Source organism: Pocillopora damicornis, chromosome 5, assembly GCF_964200805.1.
Source record: "Pocillopora damicornis chromosome 5, jaPocDami1.2, whole genome shotgun sequence".
In the NCBI taxonomy this organism is placed as follows: Eukaryota; Metazoa; Cnidaria; class Anthozoa; order Scleractinia; family Pocilloporidae; genus Pocillopora; species Pocillopora damicornis.
Genome location: NC_142674.1, coordinates 11,019,822 through 11,039,163, shown reverse-complemented (window position 1 = coordinate 11,039,163; position 19,342 = coordinate 11,019,822). Strand labels below are relative to the sequence as shown.

Below are 19,342 nucleotides of genomic sequence, written 5' to 3'. Positions count from 1 at the left end.
TTTCCACATCATTCACTTCTTCCTTGGACCTGTTATGTTTCCGTTATGATTCCTGAACGGAAATATGACGACACGTTTCCGTTGCATTTCTGTCAACGGAATATTATCATCGCCTGTTTCCGTTACGTTTCCTTGTACGGATTCAAACTTTTACCGTCAAGTAAAACATATATTTATAAAGTGCTGTACAGTTCTTACACCACGTTACCATGAAGACGTGATCGTTCGAGGACAAAAAAGGCAAATTGACGTGCATTAGGTGTGTACGTTCGTAGGAATCATAAGAAGTCCTAGAAGCTTCGATGTTTTACACTGAGCTATGTGCATGTTAATTTTGGAACTGTTTCGAAACCTTACAAAATTGAATCTTTTAAACTTACTCTGTGCTTAGATTTTTAAGCAGCTGGATCATTTGAGCCAGTTTAGTCACTCAAACCAGCAATACAATACTAGGCTAACTGGATAGTTTTAGGGTTAGGGTTAGGATTTTCAAGTAGGCACACGCAGTTGTGTGGATATTGTGGTACATGGAGTTTAGTAGAGTGTAGATTTTAGCAGTATTTGCCAGTGTTGACATATTTATAAAATTATGGTTCCAAAGTGCGTGTCACTGTTGAGAACCCAAGAAAATCATGAGAAAGTCGCCGATGGATTAGCCATAAAAATAAGCCCAACTCAGAGTCAATGCCAAACCACAAGAAAGTTGTGAAACTCGCGCCAATGTAAAAAAAAAAAAAAACAACTGAGGTTCGAAGTATGGGTCGCTAACATCCTATGAAAATCATGGGAAAGTCGAGGAGATTGGTCATGGTACCAACCAATGCCACTTTCCCATGAAAATCAAGAAACCTGTGGTAACTAGCCAACATATGCTAGAATGACAATCTTTAATAAAATTCATATCTAATAAGGATGTGTGAAATGGCCAATATCGCTCTTGGCCGAGATACTGGTTTGCCGTGTTTTGGCAGTTATTTTGGCGAATATGGTTAAAATCAAATCTGTGTAAAAACAGTAAAATCAACGAGTTATTGAGGTTCGTCAACATAGGGAGGGTCCTCTTAGTATAGAGAAAAACTTCTGCCCACGGCTAAAGGCGTTAAATTAATAAATTGATATATCTGGGCGGCATATCAAACAGCAACACTAAACTTCTCCTTTCTCACAGCTTTTTCCCCTTTAACATCTTTGTTCATTCCATTTTTTTTAAAGTAAAAACTCGTTTTGGAGGCATAAAGGTCCCTAAAGCAACGTTTCAAGATTTTATGGCGATCTTGTGAAAAACATGTAGTTCCAGCTAGTTTAGAGGGTTTTGGCAGCTATTTACACAAAAAGTGGGTAAAATCAGCCCAATTTGTCGTGTTTCTGACGGTTTTTACGCGTTTTTTCCCCAAATTTTACTGAGAACACTGCGTTTTAGCTGGAATAAGTGTTTTCACATGGATTGTATCCCTATTTTGTTAAAGACATCGTGCTTTTGAATGTAAAATAGGCTGATTTTTGCAAAAAAAAAACAAAAAAAAAGTGTTTTTCAGGTCGAATTGAGCGCTTTTGTCAACTTTTGCGTAAAATTTGGCAAAAACTCGTGCGTTCTGCCGGATTTTGGTGTTTTTAGATAGATTTCATTGCAATTTTACGAAATACATGTAGTTTCAGCTAGTTTGCAGCGTTTTGGGCTTGAGACCGGCAAGAGTGATGGTAGACACTCTTAGCAGAGATAATTGTGCTAGCACATATTAAAATTTCACCTGTAAAGACAATAAATTAATTGAACACAAGAAAAAGGAAACTTGATAAAAAAATTAGAATAATGGCGCGGAGAAAAGAGGGCTGCACTAAAGATTATGTACTTGTGTTCTTGAAGCTGAAAATTAACAAGGTTCCTAACAATTTTTGAAAATCACACAAATCCCAAGCTATATCCAGGGTTTTCTCTTAATAAAATTAACTCTTAAAACAAATTGGGATTTTACCTTGGTCCTTTTTTTTTACTTTTTATGTACATTATTTATGTATAAATAATGCTCCCCTGACCCTCCCCCAAATTTCCAGAACAAATGGAAACTCTTAAGAATGATCAAGCTTTACCTTATTATTTAAAATTTTTACATCTTGAATTATCAAGTTATCACAGGATTTCTTGGTACTTTAACCTGTTTAACACCCTAAAAGAAGTGCACATATATACTACACACAATCAGCCCAGTCAAAATGTGCCACAGCTGACAATTTGGCTGCCTGCCACAATATAGCTGCCACTAACTTCACACTTCCATTCAAGACAAGGTTCAGCCTCTGCTGCCTATTACTATCACCAGCTTGCCTTCCACTCAAAAACATTTTGACTGAGCTCATCCATACATACATACATAAGTGGGAGATTAGGTTACATGAGCGAACCTGCACTATTGAAAGAGATCAATGAATTACAATTCAAAGAAACATTGATAAATAAAATAAATCAATAGAAATGACAAAAATCAAACTAACAGCAGACAGTACTCTTTCAGCCTTCTGGACCTGAGCAGTGCAGTGATCTTCAACTAAGTGCTTAATTTGGACATAAAACTAGAACTTGGTATAGCTAAATATTATTATTTTTCTTTTAATATTCCCACTCCAGCTGATGTGTATTATTTGAATTACAAGTCTTATTAGCATGCAAAATCACCTATAGACAAGGCACACACTTTGGACATAAAACCAGAACTTGGTATAGCTAAATATTATTATTTTTCTTTTAATATTCCCACTCCAGCTGATGTGTATTATTTGAATTACAAGTCTTATTAGCATGCAAAATCACCTACAGACAAGGCACACACTTTGCACCAAAATAGCTTTGCATCAAGCACATTATCTAGTACATCATTACCATCTTCAGGTATTTCTAATTTACTTGTGAAAATCACACAAATCATAAGCTATATACAGCATACAATCAACAGCAAATTATTAGAAAGGAATGCAGTAAATTTTAATAAGAATATTACTAAGTAGTTAAATAACAAATAGCCCAGTAAAATTGTGCCCGTTGCTGGGAATTTGGTTCTCAATAAAATTAGCTAAAATAGCCAATCTTGAGTTTTACTGCTCACTCAAAATGGGCTGGCAGCTTACAATTTGGCCGCCTACAATGAAGTACCTTCCGCTAACTTCACATTTTTCAGACTGCTTTTCAGGAAGAGGTTTGGCCAGCTTTTCTACTACTCAAAAACATTTTGACTGGGCTGTGCAAGTCTTACTAGCATATAAAAAGCACCTTCAGGTAGATTACAGCAAAGCAGACTTTGTACCAAATGCTCTGCATTAAGTACATCATTACCCTCTTCAAGTATTTCTAGTTTACTTGTGAAAATCCCACAAATCACAAGGTATATTACATTATACATTCCAGTTGACAAAGCAATCAAGGGTAATTTTTTCATAATGGATGCAATGATCTTCAGTATCAAGATTATTTGGTACCTAAATAGTAAAATGTTCGAGAGAAGAAATAATCATAAACATTTTTTCTTTCTCATCAGCATCGACTTCCAAAAGTAATGGATAATGACCACCTAAAACAAAGAAGAAATAAATCAAATTTGTGATTTCACAGGGCTTCAATACGAAACAACTATACATATCTTTTATTTCCTACCACTTACAAGTGGCAGGAATGGCTGAAATGGCCTTCACGTGAACACAACAGAATCCTATGCGTGTGTAACCATGTAGAACTATTTATTCGGTATCGAAATTACATCCCAAATGTCATGATATTTGACTGAAACTCAGCTTACCCATCTTTCGTTTAGACTTCGAAACTTGCTGCTTTTTACCACCGTTTCAATGTTTTCTTGTTGTTCAAAAGGTGGTAGGGCCATTGCAGACCGTGATTTTTTTTTTACTTGAGAACCAGATCACAACACCCAAGCCTTTTCACGCTAAATATTAAACTACTGAGATTTCCTTCGCCGCCGTAAGCCGCCATTTTATCTTTCCCTGAATACTAGTTCCCAAGCTTCGAGCCCGAAGGTCTCAGACATGCACTGAAATTATGATATTCGTTATTTCAGGGCCAATTTAGAAATAACGGTAATCGTTATTTTGGTGTCGAGATCATGCTGGTCACAACTGAACGCACATTTACCCCTTTCCTCCGCCATCTTGAATGTTGTAAGACAGTGGAACCGAGTCCTTCTCTTTATTTAACACGTGTAAAGAGCATTGGTAAAGAGTGCCACGAAATTACTATATCCATAAATTTGGTGCCAATTTAGAAATAACGATAATCGTAATTTCGGTCTCGAGATCATGTTGCAATAATAAAAACAATCTCACGTCGTCCGCCATTATGGATTACCCGCCAGAGAAGGACTGGATAAGAAATTGTACTGCGCGCATATTCAAACGGGAGTGATCCGCTGCTTTATTACTATATGGCTTTTCTCCCTTCGCCGAGTTAGCTGAAACCTTTGTAAAGCGCGAATGAAAAGACGAACATGGCGAAAGAACACCGTACATTCAAAGGGGAGTGCATTTATATTGAGCGCTTAAACAGAAACTCGTTTCTTATCAAGAAAGGCTTTGTCCCAAACATGAAGGTAAGTGAACGCGCGCCAAACATCAGATCGGAAGCTCAACTCCAGCTGAGTAGCGTGCGCGTCAAAATACACGTCTAACGATGTCATACTTGAGAATGTTGATAATAAGCTATGGTCATCGAAATAAATCCCCTTACACCTGTCATTTCCGTCAAAGTAATTTCCTTCTTTGAAATAAGTTTTGTCACAAGGAAAATTGTTTCTGGGACAACTAGATATTGTTCTCCCCCTCTTCCCCACCTTTTCTGCCCACGTTATGATCAAATCCCCTCCCCCTTCCCCCCCCGTTCCCCCTCCACGTCTCTCGTGTCAGAACTGTTTTCTTTTTGTTTGTTTGTTTGTTTCAATCAGTCAATTCACGAACTACAGTCAAACCTGTCTTAGGTGGCACCGTATTAAGCACTTGCACTGTATTAGACGCCGTATTCCTGCGGATGACTGCTTAATACAGGGTTGACTGAACTGAACAAATAAATTTTGTCCTCACTTCCTCCATCAAACCCAGATTATATCCATTATTGTCCCCATCCCCCCTAATTTCCCTCCTTTTCCCCTAGTTGCAGACTGTGGTGTTTTGCTGGAAATTGTTGATGCAAGAATGTCCTAGTTAGTACTGGATTAGGATGTTCTCAATAATAAGTACCATGGACAAATTTTTACATTCTGTTTCAGATACAAGACTTGAGGTGTACATTGCAGCTATTCAACTCTGAATATCAAACTATTTTTTTCTCTTTTTTTTCTTTAAAAATTGAAGGTATCTTAGATATATAAATGAGTTGCTTGAAAAGCAAATGTTTGATGAGCTGAAGCACTGGGCTGGAACTCAAGGTACAGTACTCTAAACATTTGAAATATAATACTGTTGTATTTGCTGCATTTTTCTTATTCCTTTGATACAGTTAAATTAAATTGCTCTCCAGGTATTGGTGGTTTCCTTACTGGTGTAAAGCAGATTGCAAATGTTGCAGCTTTGCCTGGAATTGTTGGTGTAAAAATGATCATAACTTTTTCTTGTAGAAATTACAACTCAGTTTAACTTAAACTTGTTCAATCCCGGGCCCAGTTGTTCAAAGGCTGATAAGTGCTAACCCAGGGTTAAATTTTAATCAGGGTGTGTTTAATCCTTGGCTTAAAAACCTTTTTAGTATAATTCACTATAATTTTTTTAGGGCATCCAATCATCAAATTGCAGACTAAAGGAATTGTACAGGTATACTGAAGTTCATTTGAAAGCTTTCAGATATGAAATCAGATTTCACACTGACCATTAGCTATCTTAACTCAGCTTTTAACAAACCAGGCACCCTGTACTCTTGGGAAGCAGAGAAAGTATAAAGTGGAGATGACAAAAGAGTTTCTTGCTATACAATTTGTGTTTTCATAGTATTTTTAGACAAAGATTTCACTTAAAGTGATGCCAAATAGAGCATCCAGTTATCCAGTTAGATCCAGGTATCCCATTATTTTAGAATGTGGGTTTATTGAACTTTCTCTGTGGTAAAAGTTTTATTTCCTTCTTAATAAATTTAGGAAATTCTGAAATAGTATGCGTAGAATACTAATATCCTAATATCCTTCTCAGGGAAAGTGCACATTTTTTCCCAGGCTAATGAAGTCTTGAAAAAAGTACTTTCAGAGACAATATCATCCATCTCTAGATGAATTTGTCATCTCTGAAAGAATTTGTCATCTCATCAATCAGACTTTATGAATAACAATATACCCCCAGCCAGAGAAATTTTTGATCACTTCCCTTTTGTTGAAATAACAATAACAAAGAAGGCTATGTATCTCCTTTTGTATTCTGAAATGTTGATTCGTATTTTTTTTGCTTGGCCATCAGAGATCAGTTGGACTACCAGATGTTCATTCTGGCTGTGGATTTGCTATTGCTATTGGTAAGTTACAATTCACAATTTTGTGATAAATAAGGAAACATTTTATTCTGAATATGTTTGTGGATTGTAGTTGTTTGAAGTGGGGTGTCATGTGAAAAAAATTTTTCTCAATAAGTTATTTGTCAACAATGTAGTTTCCTCGTCATAACTCAAAGTAAGTGCCCTTTGATGAAGCTTATAGTTTCTTTTCAAACGGGTAATGTGCTTAAAATGACTTTGGTGGGTCATGGTGATGAATTCACTTTCTGAATGCAGTATAATCATTTGTCTCACCATTAATTTACTTTGGATGTGGATCGTGACTTTTTGACTGCATATTGTGTCTTCTTTGCATTATATAAGGTCAGTAGATATGCTTGACCTTATGAAACTCTCTGTTTGGCTGTGATTGGCTGGAATCCCACACAGGCTTTGATTGGCACACTCTAACCAAATGTTCCTTTGGAGTACACTGTCGCAGAGTTATTATGTTTTTGTGTTTCTTGTGGTCAGCATCCATGTTTCTGGGATGTCTACCTTAATGTCCAATTTATGTTGTAACAGGCAAAGTCTTATGTGGATGGCCTCTTATACCCTGCATGTATAATAATAGGATCACAATCAATGTACTCTACTTTAGTCCAGAGCAGGTGGTTTCCAGGTGTCTTCTGAAACTGCAGAGGCCTTTGTCTTAGCATGTCATTTCTCTATATGCTATATAACTCGTTTAACCTTACTTGCATAGATTTTCCTGTTCCGCTGATGTAAACTTTGCCTTACTCTCAGGGAATCTTTTCAACCAGGGGCTCTTGTTTTAAAGAAGCTGTGCCATGGATGGGGAGTGTCCTGTTACTATTTGTAACATCAGTGAAGTGAATGGAATGCTTTCAGTTCTTCAAATGCTGTAGCAAGCAAGATTGTGAATGTGTAGGATGATAAGGTTATCGATTGCTCCTATAACTTAACTATAAATATTGTTATTTATTCTTTTTATTTATTTATTTTTACTTTTCGCAGTGGGGAGGAGGGGGGTTTGGCTGGGTGGCTTTTCTAATTTTGTAATTTGAGTTTATATACTTACTTTGCAGTTCCACCCCGTTTTAGTAATGAGTTTAGAAATCTCACCATTGCACCCTAAAGCTCCATTCCTTTGATGCATTGTGATCTGTGTGATCTTGGACCACAAATCCTAATCGGTATCCTCCCAAAGGAACACACCATTTAACTCCACATTTACAAAAAAGTGTTATTTGAGAGGTGATCCACAAGTATCAGTCAGCTGGACCAAGGATGGAGTGCTACTTAGTAAAAACAACAACCTGGTTATTAGACAAGTGACATTTAAAGATAAGGGCAATTATGAATGAATCTGATGGATGTCAGAGGTAAACTCTATATTGTAGTTTGTCAGTCATCAAACTTGTAACTTAACGAAGCATTTGTTTTGAAGTTAAAGCCAAATTTAAAGAGACCTATTTTTTTCTCTCTTTTCATCCATATCATTTAAAAATATCAATGACCAAGGAACTAAGGAGTCATGATCTTATGATTCATTTTCATAAGTGTTAAAGGTAGTTCATCAACTTGGATATTAGTGTATCATTACATAAATATTAATGATTGAAGTTGGAAAGAGATTACAAAGGAACATTCATATAACTTGTTTCAAATTACCAACATTAGTACTCTTTTTTCTAGAAAAGGGTTCCTGATCGCGTACAGTTGATTCTGACTCACAGACAACCAGATTGTAAATGAAGATAAATCCGTGACCAAAAAAATAATTAAAAACACCTCCTGTTGTTAAGAAATTGCAAATCCTGTGGTCCACTCTAACATTTTTCTCTGTGAACTCATGTTAAAATGCACAATTTGGATATGTCAAATGACAGATTTCCTTTTTTTTTTTCATTACAGAATGCAAATGTTTTATATTGTTTGATCATCATTGCTTAATAACTTTTTGAATTCAATATATACTGTTAAAAAAATTAAACTGATAGTAATTGAACATTTATGTTTCTAACAGTACCCTCAACAACCAAAAAAACATTATTGGAACTAACAGCCAAACAATATCTTTTTATGCTGAACTGGAAAACCTCTGGAAAAATTGACTTTGGTGAAAAATAGACTTGAAAATCGCATTTTTTGTTTTGATTTTGTTGATTTTTCAAGGAACTGAGGGACATGATAGACTATAGCTGGAGCAAAACAAAATAGATTTTTTGTCAGGGTTTAATAAGTTCTTTTATAATTACTGTTAGGATTGGAAATCATTGAAATTATCACCACAACAGAGAAATGGATCTTACCATGTATGTATGGAGTCACATCCTAAAAGGAAAAATTTGGAGAAAAATATATAATGGTAAGTATCTTGTTTTCAATTTAGTGGTTTCAGTGTTATTATATCACAGATTAATTTAAGGACTTCACTTTTTCAAAGCATGGCCAAGGAAAAGACCTGGATTAATCACATTGATATAGCTTGATTGGCGTGATTGAGTTCAATAATAAAATTTTTGAACTCGCTGAAAATTTCCAGTTCAATTATGTTTGATTGAACAGCAATCTAACAATTGGATTCCACTGAGTTCGATTGATTTTTGGCTGGGTTTTGTTCAATTGTCCATGCCAGGAAAAGATCAATGTTTAATTATATTGCCAAGAATTTCAACTCTACGTTTTTATTTTATCTCAATAAAAGCAATACTTGCAAAGAACACAGTTACCTCATCATGGTGTACCTCTCAAAAGAATCTTGCCCATTTCCTTGTATGGTCCTTGAACTGTTCTGATGTTTTGTAGCTTTCTTGGCCTGGTTCTGGGTCCACTGCTTCCACCAGATCACTGAAACCCTATTTTATCAACAAAGAGAACAAGTATGTAGATGAGTATATTTCAATATAATTTATTGTAGTCATGTCCCTTAGATATTGACTAAAATTTAACTCTATGATCCGAGTGAACAAATTAACACAAGAAAATGTTTACCTTCCATAATTTCTTCACTTCTCTGTATGTCCTTCTTTGATGACTTGTCCCCTCAAAGATTGGTTTATGATCCAGTTTGTGTAGGATTGCTCGGAGGTCTTTTCCTGACATAATACATTGTTGTTATTATTATTATGTTCGTTGTTATCAGTATTAGTTATTGCTTGCCATTGCACTGTGATATGTAAATTAATGCAAAATAAAGCCTTTTTTAGCCTGTGGTAAATTAGAATGAAGTATTAATTTTTTTTTAGAATAGCCATAGAGGTCTTTGTTTGTTTGTTTGTTTTTTTTTATTCTCGTGATATACACCTAACTTTAAGTCTGAGATTACAACTATGATTTGTTATTTTTAATTGAATCTTTGTGATTTCTACACTGGTCAGATTTTATTCACTATAGTCATGCCTGGCTTTGGTAGTTAGGTACATGTAGATAAAATAAGTTACATTTGTTTTCACTGACCTCTGGTATTGAATGCAAGGCATTGATCCCATTTTGCCTGTTCCTCTCCTGTTTCAGAACACTGATTGGCGGAAGAATCTCTCTTTCCTCGTCTGGTAAGACCATCCTCAACTCATGGTATGCCTCGTCTGAAATCAAGCCTTCATCTTTCGCAACAAGTACATGCTGCGTCGTCCGACAAGTGAAGTTTTCTCTCTCGTCACCAGCATCGTGTCCAAGTGGAATTACAACTTCACGTCCTTGTACAGTGAACTTAATCTGAAGAAGAAGACAGGGGTTTCCCTTTAAAATTTGTTTTCATATGAACATAGCTAGATAGATAGATTGATCGCCACATAGATGTATGATTTTTTTTTCGCGACTTTGCTGTTGGTCAATGTCGCAGTTCTATTTTTCACGAAGAAGTAAAATTGTTACTTACCTTGATGGGCTCAAACTCCTCCAGTCCTTCCACCGATTGAGCCACTAGTTGCCTGACTCGTTTTTTCTTATTATTTCTGGCTGCCGGTGATAATTGCCAGAAGTCCTTTTCGGTGTTGTAGAAAACATTTTCAGTCTCTGCAATTCTCTGCTTTAGCAGCATTCCTTCAGCATTTGCTAGTTGAAGCTGAGCTACGACTTCATTCAGCCGAGTTGCAATGGAGTTGCGCTAAATTCTCAAATTGTGGTTCTCTTCCCGAAGACGCCTTATTTCGGCCTCATAAACCTCTGTAAGAGATGGCTGTGTCTGTGCTAGTGTGCAACTTTGTGCTCGATTGTGTTGAAAATGAGTTAGAAAACTCCCACCGCTGACGGACTTAACCTTAAATTTCGACAACATTACTTAGCGAGTATCAGTCCTCATTACACCCGGACGTTTTTCTACTTAGCATCATTTTGTGTCTTGTTTTCATTCATGGATAACTTAAACAAAGCCATTGCTTTTAATAGAATGCCGATCACTTTTTTGTGATCTTCATCAAATGAAACAAAAAAAAGAAACAAAAACCCATCCACTGTGCGTAAATAAAGATTTATTCATGGCGGCTCAACAGGACTTGTATAGGGCAAGCACGCGCCCTATGTTGTAAAACTAACTCACTCGCGGTTTAAATACTTTGTAAGCATTTGCGTTGTCATTAGATGATTACTTTTTGGGTTTCCTTTCAAAATTATTTATTGTCGAAACCAATGTGTCGACATCGATGAAAATAAATGCGAGTAACGTGCATCCCAGTAATATGTTCCGAAATGCATTCGAGAATAAGCCGTAACGTAATAAAGATCGTTGATGGAAAATGTCGTTTGATATTTAGTGTTGACAACTGGGTTGAAAACGTAAATTAGCCACCGTAAAGGTTGAAAAAGCTGACGTTTCGAGCCGAAGGGCTAACGCTCGAAACGTTAGCTTTTTCACCCTTTACGGTGGCTAATTTACGTTATCAACCCAGTTGTTAACACTAAATTACCTGCTATACTCTCCCACCGACACAGCACCACAGTTTTTTTAGAAACTTACCCCTTTATTCATAGACGATAGACTTCTTATCTTGTCTCGCAAATCTTGCCGTCTGGAAAATCAGATGCTCTGTTTACGGTACATAAAACCTTCAGAGGCGTTCAGTTATTCATCTCTCAAAGAATTCAAATTCATCTCGGTTTTTGTTCTTTGTACTTTTTTTCCAGAGGATGAAAAACTTCGTCGCAACAAACGCAAACCAAGACCCTGTTCTAAAGCCGCGGCTACACGAGCGATTTTTTGCCTGCAATGGTGATGCGATTTTTTCTTAACATTGTCACGTCGCCGGCGCGCGGTGGCGGCTAAACGGGTGAAAAAGTTTGTGATTTTGTCACGAAAAGTTCAACTCATCGAATTTCTCGCGATTTTTTTCAGCGATATAATGGCTGTCGCCATCCCAGCACTTGCACGAGGGTGGCTACACGGGTAGTTTGCACCGCGCGCTGGCGACGCGACAAATTTAGAGAAAATCGCATCACCATTGCAAGTAAATAATCGCTCGTGCAGCCGCGGCTTAACGTTGTGAGATCTGGAGCCGGGCTACCTGTCAATTTAAATCAAACAAGCTTCATTCGTGACCATTCACACTGATTCAAATTTTATTCGGTTTCATCACTCTTTGTTTTCATCTCTCTCTCTGAAGAAAGAGAGACTTAGAGTCTGACCTTCCTACGTTACAAAATGAATTTTGCTGTCCTCTTATTGACTCGCTTCAAATTGAAGTCGTAAACATTCAAAGAAAGTAGTTATTGGATTCTGAAATTCATCCTTGTGCAAAATACTCGTCGTCTTCTTCCTTTTTGTTATTTATTTACTTTTTTATTATTTGTGTCATCACAGAACGAGGTTTATATCTGGCGACTCTCCACTTTGTTTGGGAATAATTTTTTTCAACCGAAGGAAAACGTTGAGAAAGGTATTATTATCATATTATTTGTTTTCTTCCGGTATCCTTTAGATCATTAAAACGTTTCATTCGAGGCCTATTAGTTGTTTAACTCAGTTGTTGAATTGTTGATGAAAGCTGTGTATAATAAATTTTCGTTGAGGATCATCATCCATCTTATTTCAATTCAGCCGATTGAATTTACCATGATGCACTTTGGTTAATTACATTGTAGGTTTTTTAGCTCATTCATGCTGAAAGCAATGATTGAGGTATCTTGGTGATGTTGACGGAAGTTGTCGACCGTGGACGGAAGTTGTATTCCATGGACGGAAGTTGCATTGTAGACCGTGAACGGAAGTAGTCTCGCATGCTACCCCTCCCAGCCCATCCCACCTCCAGCCCACATAACCTTATTTCCAATTCCCATCACGACAAATGAACAAGTTTTCTTATCACACAACTGCCCAAAAGTCTTGAACTTTCACATAAACTGAATTCAACTGTACCTTATTCAAACAGTCCAAGATATCAATACAAACTTAAGCCATAACACGAATGAGCTGGCTCCAAGAGCCCTTTGATTAATTATATTTGCTGTTGGTCGCTGAAAATAGCTAAACACTTCTCAGTTACTAATAGTTTTAATTTGCGCATAAAAAAAACAATATGGAGATCTTAGGATTCAGCGGTGTCACTAGAACATAGTGATTGAAACAAAAACATTCATTTTTTGATAAGCTTTGGCAGTGAGTTGAAATTAAAAAAAAATTTTAAATCAACTCAGAACTCTTTAGAAGGGAAAAACCATTAAAATAAACTATTTTTAGTTAACACTTAATTCCACACCAGATGGTTGCAATGGGACAATTTTGATGTCCTATTATTGGCTCCCTTCGAAGTGAGGTCATAAACATATAAAGATAATAGTTATTGGATTCTGAAATACATCCTTCTGCAAAATACTCGTCATTTTCTTCCTTTTTATTGTTTGTGTCTTCACGGATCGTGGTGTTATATCTAGCGACCCTCCATTTACTTTGGAAATAATCAAATTTTCAACAGGAGGAAAAAGGTGAGAAAGACATTAGTAATAAGTTGTTTTCTTCTGTTAGTGTTCGGATCACTAAAACAAATTTTATTCTAGGCCTCTTAGTTGTTTGATTCAATTGTTAAATCGTTGCTGATACGCTGCCAATTTTCCTTGACGATCTTTACCCATTTTTATTTCGATTCTGCCGACTGAGTTTACCATGATACACTTTATTCAGTTGCATTGTAGGCGTTTTTAATAATATTTGCAGCCTGTCGCTGAAATCGGCTAAACGCTCCTCAATTGCCAATAACTCCAAAAAAACAAACCAAATTAAAAGAACACGAAATAAAAACAGGTACGAAAAAAAAAAGCGAGAAGCAAAACTCGACAGAACAGAGAAAAACCAAATTTTAAATTTTTAAATCGCCGGAGTTTTTAAAAGGACCAATTTTGACAGCAATCGGTAATGGAGTTATGTTATTCGTCACCAGATGGTGGCAAGCGTTAACGATCTCTTACTTGACTGACTCATTTGAATTAATAATAATGCCCAAAGAGATTATGGCAAATAAATTCAAAGGCAGTTTTAAATTTTCGCGTTAAAAAGAAAGAAGATCTTAGGATTCAACGGTGTTACTAAAAGGTAATGATTAAAACAAAAGATAAGTTTACTATGAGCTTTGGCAGTGAGTTGAAATTAGTTTACAATGAACTCAAAACTATTCAGAAGGGAAAAACTGTTTAAATAAACTTCTTTTCACTCTAGGCCTACTAAGTGTTTAATTCAGTTGTTAAAATGTTGATGATTCGCTTTCAATTTTCGTTGACGATCTTCACTCATTTTATTTCAATTCTGCCAATGCACTTCATTCAGTTGCAGTATAGGCTTCTTTAATGATATTTGCTGTCGGTCGCTGAAAATAGCTCAACGCTTCTCAATTGTAAATAACTGTTAAAAAAAACGAAACAAACCAAAAGAACACGAAATAAAAACAGGTACGAAAAAAAAGCGAGAAGCAAAACTCAACAGAACAGAGAAAAACCAAATTTTAAACTGTTCGTAACACAAAATTCTCCAGAGGTTCTAAAAGGACCAATTTTTGACAAAAATCGGTTATACAGATCGATGATGCTGGTAAAATAGTTATGTCATTCGTCACCACGAAATAAACACAAAATAAAACAGGTACGGAAAAAAAAAGGCGAGAAGCAGAACTCGACAGAACAGAGGTAAACCAAATTTTAAACTCTTGGTAATATTCAAACCTCCAGAGTTTTTAACGTGGTTTTATATCTAGCGACTCTCCATTTACTTTGGAAATCATCAATTTTTCAACAGAAGGAAAAAGGTGAGGAAGACATTTTCATCATTAGTTGTTTTCTTCTGGTCTTGTTCGGATCACTAAAACGAGTTTCATTCTAGGCCTATTAGTTGTTTGATTCAATTGTTAAATTGCTGATGATTCGCTGTCAATTTTCGCTGACGATCTTCACCCATTTTATTTCGATTCTGCCGATTGAGTTTACCATGATGCACTTTATTCAGTTGCATTGTAGGCGTTTTTAATAATATTTGCTACCGGTCGCTGAAATCGGCTAAACACTTCTTAATTGTCAGTAACTGCTAAAAACGAAACAAAACAAAAGAACACGAAATAAAAACAGGCCCAAAATAAAAAAGCGAGAAGTGAGAAAGCCTATTATTTGTTTTCTTCTGGTCTTGTTCGGATCACTAAAACGAGTTTCGCTCTAGGCCTATAAGTTGTTTGATTCAATTGTTAAAATGTTGATGATTCGCTGTCAATTTTCGTTGACGATCTTCACCCATTTTATTTCGATTTTGCCGATTGAGTTTACCATGATACACTTTAGTCAATCGCATTGTAGGCCGGATTTTAATGATATTTACTGTCGGTCGCTGAAAATAGCCAAACGCTTCTCAATTGCCAATAACTGCAAAAAAACAAACCAAATCAAAAGAACATGAAATAAAAACAGGCACAAAAAAAAAGAACGAAAAGCAAAACTCTATAGGACAGAGAAAAACCAAATTTTAAACTGTTCGTGATACTAAATTCTCCAGAGGTTCTAAAAAGACCAGTTTTTGGACAGCAATCGGTTATACAAACCGATGACGCTGGTAAAATAGTTATGTCATTCGTCACCATGAAATAAACACGAAATAAAAACAGGTACGAAAAAAAGAAAAAAAAAGGCGAGAAGCAGAAGTCGACAGAACTGAGAAAAACCAAATTTTAAACTCTTGGTAATATTCAAATCTCCAGAGTTTTTAACCTTGTTTTTTTTCTATCTAGCGACTCTCCATTTACTTTGGAAATAATCAAAATTTCAACAGAAGGAAAAAGGTGAGAAAGACATTATCATGATTAGTCAGTTTTCTTCTGATATTGTTCGGATCACTAAAATGAGTTTCTAGGCCTATTAGTTGTTTAATTCAATCGTTAAATTGTTGATGATTCGCCGTCAATTTTCATTGACGATCTTCACCCATTTTATTTCGATTCTGCCGATGGCATTTACCATGATGCATTTTATTCAGTTGCATATAGGCTTTTTAAATTATTTTTTTTGTCGGTCGCTGAAAATAGCTCAACGCTTCTCAATTGTAAATAACTGTTTGAAAGAACGAAACAAAACAAAAGAACACGAAATCAAAACAGGTACGAAATAAAAAGCGAGAAGCAAAACTCGACAGAACAGAGAAAAACCAAATTTTAAACTGTTCGTAATACTAAATTCTTCAGAGGTTCTAAAAGGACCAATTTTTGACACCGCTCGGTTATACAGACCGATGACGCCGGTAAAATAGTTATGTCATTCGTCACCACGAAATAAGCACGAAATAAAAACAGGTACCAAAAGAAAAACAGGCGGGAAGCAGAAGTCGACAGAACAGAGAAAAACCAAATTTTAAACGCTTCGTAATATTCAAATCTCCAGAGTTTTTAAAAGGACCAATTTTGACAGCAAACGGTTATACAGTCTGATGACGCTAGTCATATCATTCGTCACTGTTGAAAAAAAAACCAAAACGAATCAAAACAAAACACGAATTGAAAACAAGTACGAAAAAATAGAGCGAGAGGGAAAACTCGGCAGAAAAAAGATAAACTAAATATTGAAATGTTCGTAATGCTAAATCTCCGAAGTTAGTAAAAGCACCAATTTCGACACGTCTCGTTTACAACAGTGCAGTGACGCTAATAAAATACTTACGTTATTCGTTACCCTATGGTTACAAGCGGTAACGATCTCTTACTTGATTGGCTCATTTGAAATAATGATGATGCCCAAAGACATTTTTTTTTTCCGGCACGATTATGGCAAATTTGTTCAACAGTAGTTTTAATTTGCGCATTAAAAACAAAGGAGATCTTAAGATTCAGCGGTGTTACTAAAACATAATGATTAAACCAAAACATTCAGTTTTCCATCAGCTTTGACAGTGAGTTGAAATTAATTTACAATAAACTCAGAACTGTTTAGAAGGGAAAAACTGTTTAAATAAACTATTTTTAGTTAACATACAATTAATTCTACACCAGATGGTTGCAATGGAACAATTTTGATGTCCTCCTATTGGCTCTCTTCAAAGTGAAGTCATAAATATTTAAAGAAGATAGTAATTGGATTCTGAAATGCATTCTTATGCAAAATCCATGTCATCCTCTTCCTTTTCATTTTTTGTGTTATCACGTAACGAGGTTTTATATTTAGCACCTCTCCACTTTTTGGGAAAGACCAATTTTTTAACAGAAGGAAAAAGTTGAGAGAGGTATTATTATGATATCACTTGCTTCCTTCTGGTATCGTTCGGATCACTAAAACATGTTTCATTCTAGGCTTAGTTGTTTAATTCAATTGTCAAATTGTTGGTGATGCGCTGTGTAATCAATTTTCGTTGACGATCTTCACCCATTTTTTTTTTATTCTGCCGATTGAATTTACCATGATGGACTTGGGTCAATTGCATCGTAGGGTTTTTAATTTTATCCGTTGTTGGTCGTTGAAAATAGCTAAACGCTTCTCAATTGCTAATAACTGCAAAAAAAAAAAAACAAAACAAAACACGAAATGAAAACGGTTACGCAAAAAAAAAAACAAACAAACAAAAAAATGCGAGAAGCAAAACTTGACAGACAAAAGATAAACTAAATATGAATCGTTCGTAAATTTGCTAAATCTCCTGAGTTTTTAAAGCACCAGTTTTGACAGCTATTGGTTACAATAGTCCAGTGACGCTAGTAAAACAATTATGTTATTTGTGACTGGATGGTTGCAAGCGTTAACGATCTCTTACTTGATTGGCTCATTTGAAATAATGATGATGCCCAAAGACATGCTTTTTTTGGTACGAATGTGGCAAATAAAAGCAAAATAAGTTTTCTATTAGCTTTGGCAGTTAGTTGAAATTAATTTACAATAAACTCAGAACTGTTTAGAAGGGAAAAACTGTTTAAATAAACTATTTTTAGTTAAGACGTACTTAATTCTACACCAGATGGTTGCAATGGGATAGTTTTTCTGTCCTCTTATTGGCTCGCTTCAAAGTGAAGTCGTAAAAATTTAAAAAAATAGTTATTGTATTCTAAAATGCATTCTTATGCAAAATCCATGTCCTCTTCCTTTTTATTGTTTGTGTTACCACGTAACGAGGTTTTATATCTAGCAAAGAACCACTTCGTTTCGAAATGATCAATTTTTCATCAGAAGGAAAAGTTGAAAGAGTTATTATTACCATATGATTTGTTTTCTTCTGCAAGTAGCAAAACTTGACAGAAAAAAGATAAACGAAATGGTAAACTGGTCGTGATACTAGAATCTCCAGAATCCAATTTTGACAACTTTTTTTCAACAGTCTAATGACGCCAGTAAAATTATTATGCTACTCGTCACCAGATGGTTGCAAGCGTTAACAATCTCTTACTTGATTGGCGTATTTTAAACGAAGATAATGCCTATAGAAATGTTTGGCACGATTACGGCAAATAAATTCAACGGTAGTTTTATTTTGCGCATTAAAAATAGAGGAGATCTTAGGGTAGAGCGGTGTCAATGAAAGGTAATGATTAAAACAAAAATAAGTTTTCCATCAGCTTTGGCAGTGAGCTGGAATTAGTTTACAATTAACTCAAAACCGTACAGAAGGGAAAAAATAGTTTAAATAAACTACTTTTCATTCTAAGAAATAGCTTTGGCAGTGAACTGAAATTTATTTACAATTAGTTTAAAACTGTTTAGAAGGAAAAACTGTTTAAATAAACTACTTTTAGTTAACACTAAATTCTACACCAGATGGTTGCCATGGGACGATTTTGCTGTCCTCTTATTGGCTCGCTTCGAAGTGAAGTCATAAACATTCAAAGAATATAGTTATTGGCTCTGAAATACATTCTTATGCAAAATATTCGTCATCTTCATCCTTTTTATTGTTTGTGTCATCACAGAACGAGGTTTTATATCTGGCGAATCTCCACTTTGTTTGGGAAGGCTTTTTAATTTTATATGTTGTTGGTCGCTGATAACTGCTGAAAAAAAACAGTCCAGTGACGTCAGTAAGCTGATCATGGTATTTGTTACCAGATGGTTGTACGCACTAAAGATGTATTACTTGATTGGCTTTTTTTTAAATAATAATGATGTCATAAGTGTAAATTGTGATGAACAGAAAGAATAATATGCTAATTTGAAGATTGCTCGTCGAGCTAGGAAAAAATTAAAGCTACATGATTATTATATGTCTATGTATCATTGTTATTTATATCATCTTCATAAATGATATTTTTTTCATTATTACCAATATCATCATCATTATAATTATATAAATTCTCATGAGCCCTATTGCCTTTTCTATCTCAACAGAAGAGTAACGGAGGATTTATTTTAAGAAGTATGTAGCGCCAGAGGTAAATGCTCATTTGAAACGCGTCGAACTTTTACACTGATGTGCTTTAACAAGTTTCGTTATGA

At 35.5% G+C, this 19,342-nt stretch overlaps 2 long non-coding RNA genes across 3 annotated transcripts; one reads left to right on the top strand and one right to left on the bottom strand.

Moving 5' to 3' along the window:
- Nucleotides 1-2,716: 2,716 nt before the first annotated feature.
- On the bottom strand, nucleotides 2,717-4,305 carry LOC149045197 (uncharacterized). Its single transcript, XR_016187103.1, has 2 exons — nucleotides 3,786-4,305; nucleotides 2,717-3,560 (listed from the first exon to the last, which is right to left on the bottom strand). It is a non-coding gene; the product is annotated as an uncharacterized LOC149045197 (long non-coding RNA).
- A 2,583-nt stretch (nucleotides 4,306-6,888) lies between these two features.
- Nucleotides 6,889-10,357, top strand: LOC149045196 (uncharacterized). 2 transcript variants are annotated; one of them, XR_016187102.1, is made up of 4 exons: nucleotides 6,889-7,409; nucleotides 7,558-8,840; nucleotides 9,180-9,354; nucleotides 9,989-10,357. It is a non-coding gene; the product is annotated as an uncharacterized LOC149045196 (long non-coding RNA). The 2 variants fall into 2 exon arrangements; XR_016187101.1 differs by lacking the exon at nucleotides 6,889-7,409 and having other exon boundaries at nucleotides 8,110-8,840; nucleotides 9,281-9,354.
- Nucleotides 10,358-19,342: the final 8,985 nt, after the last annotated feature.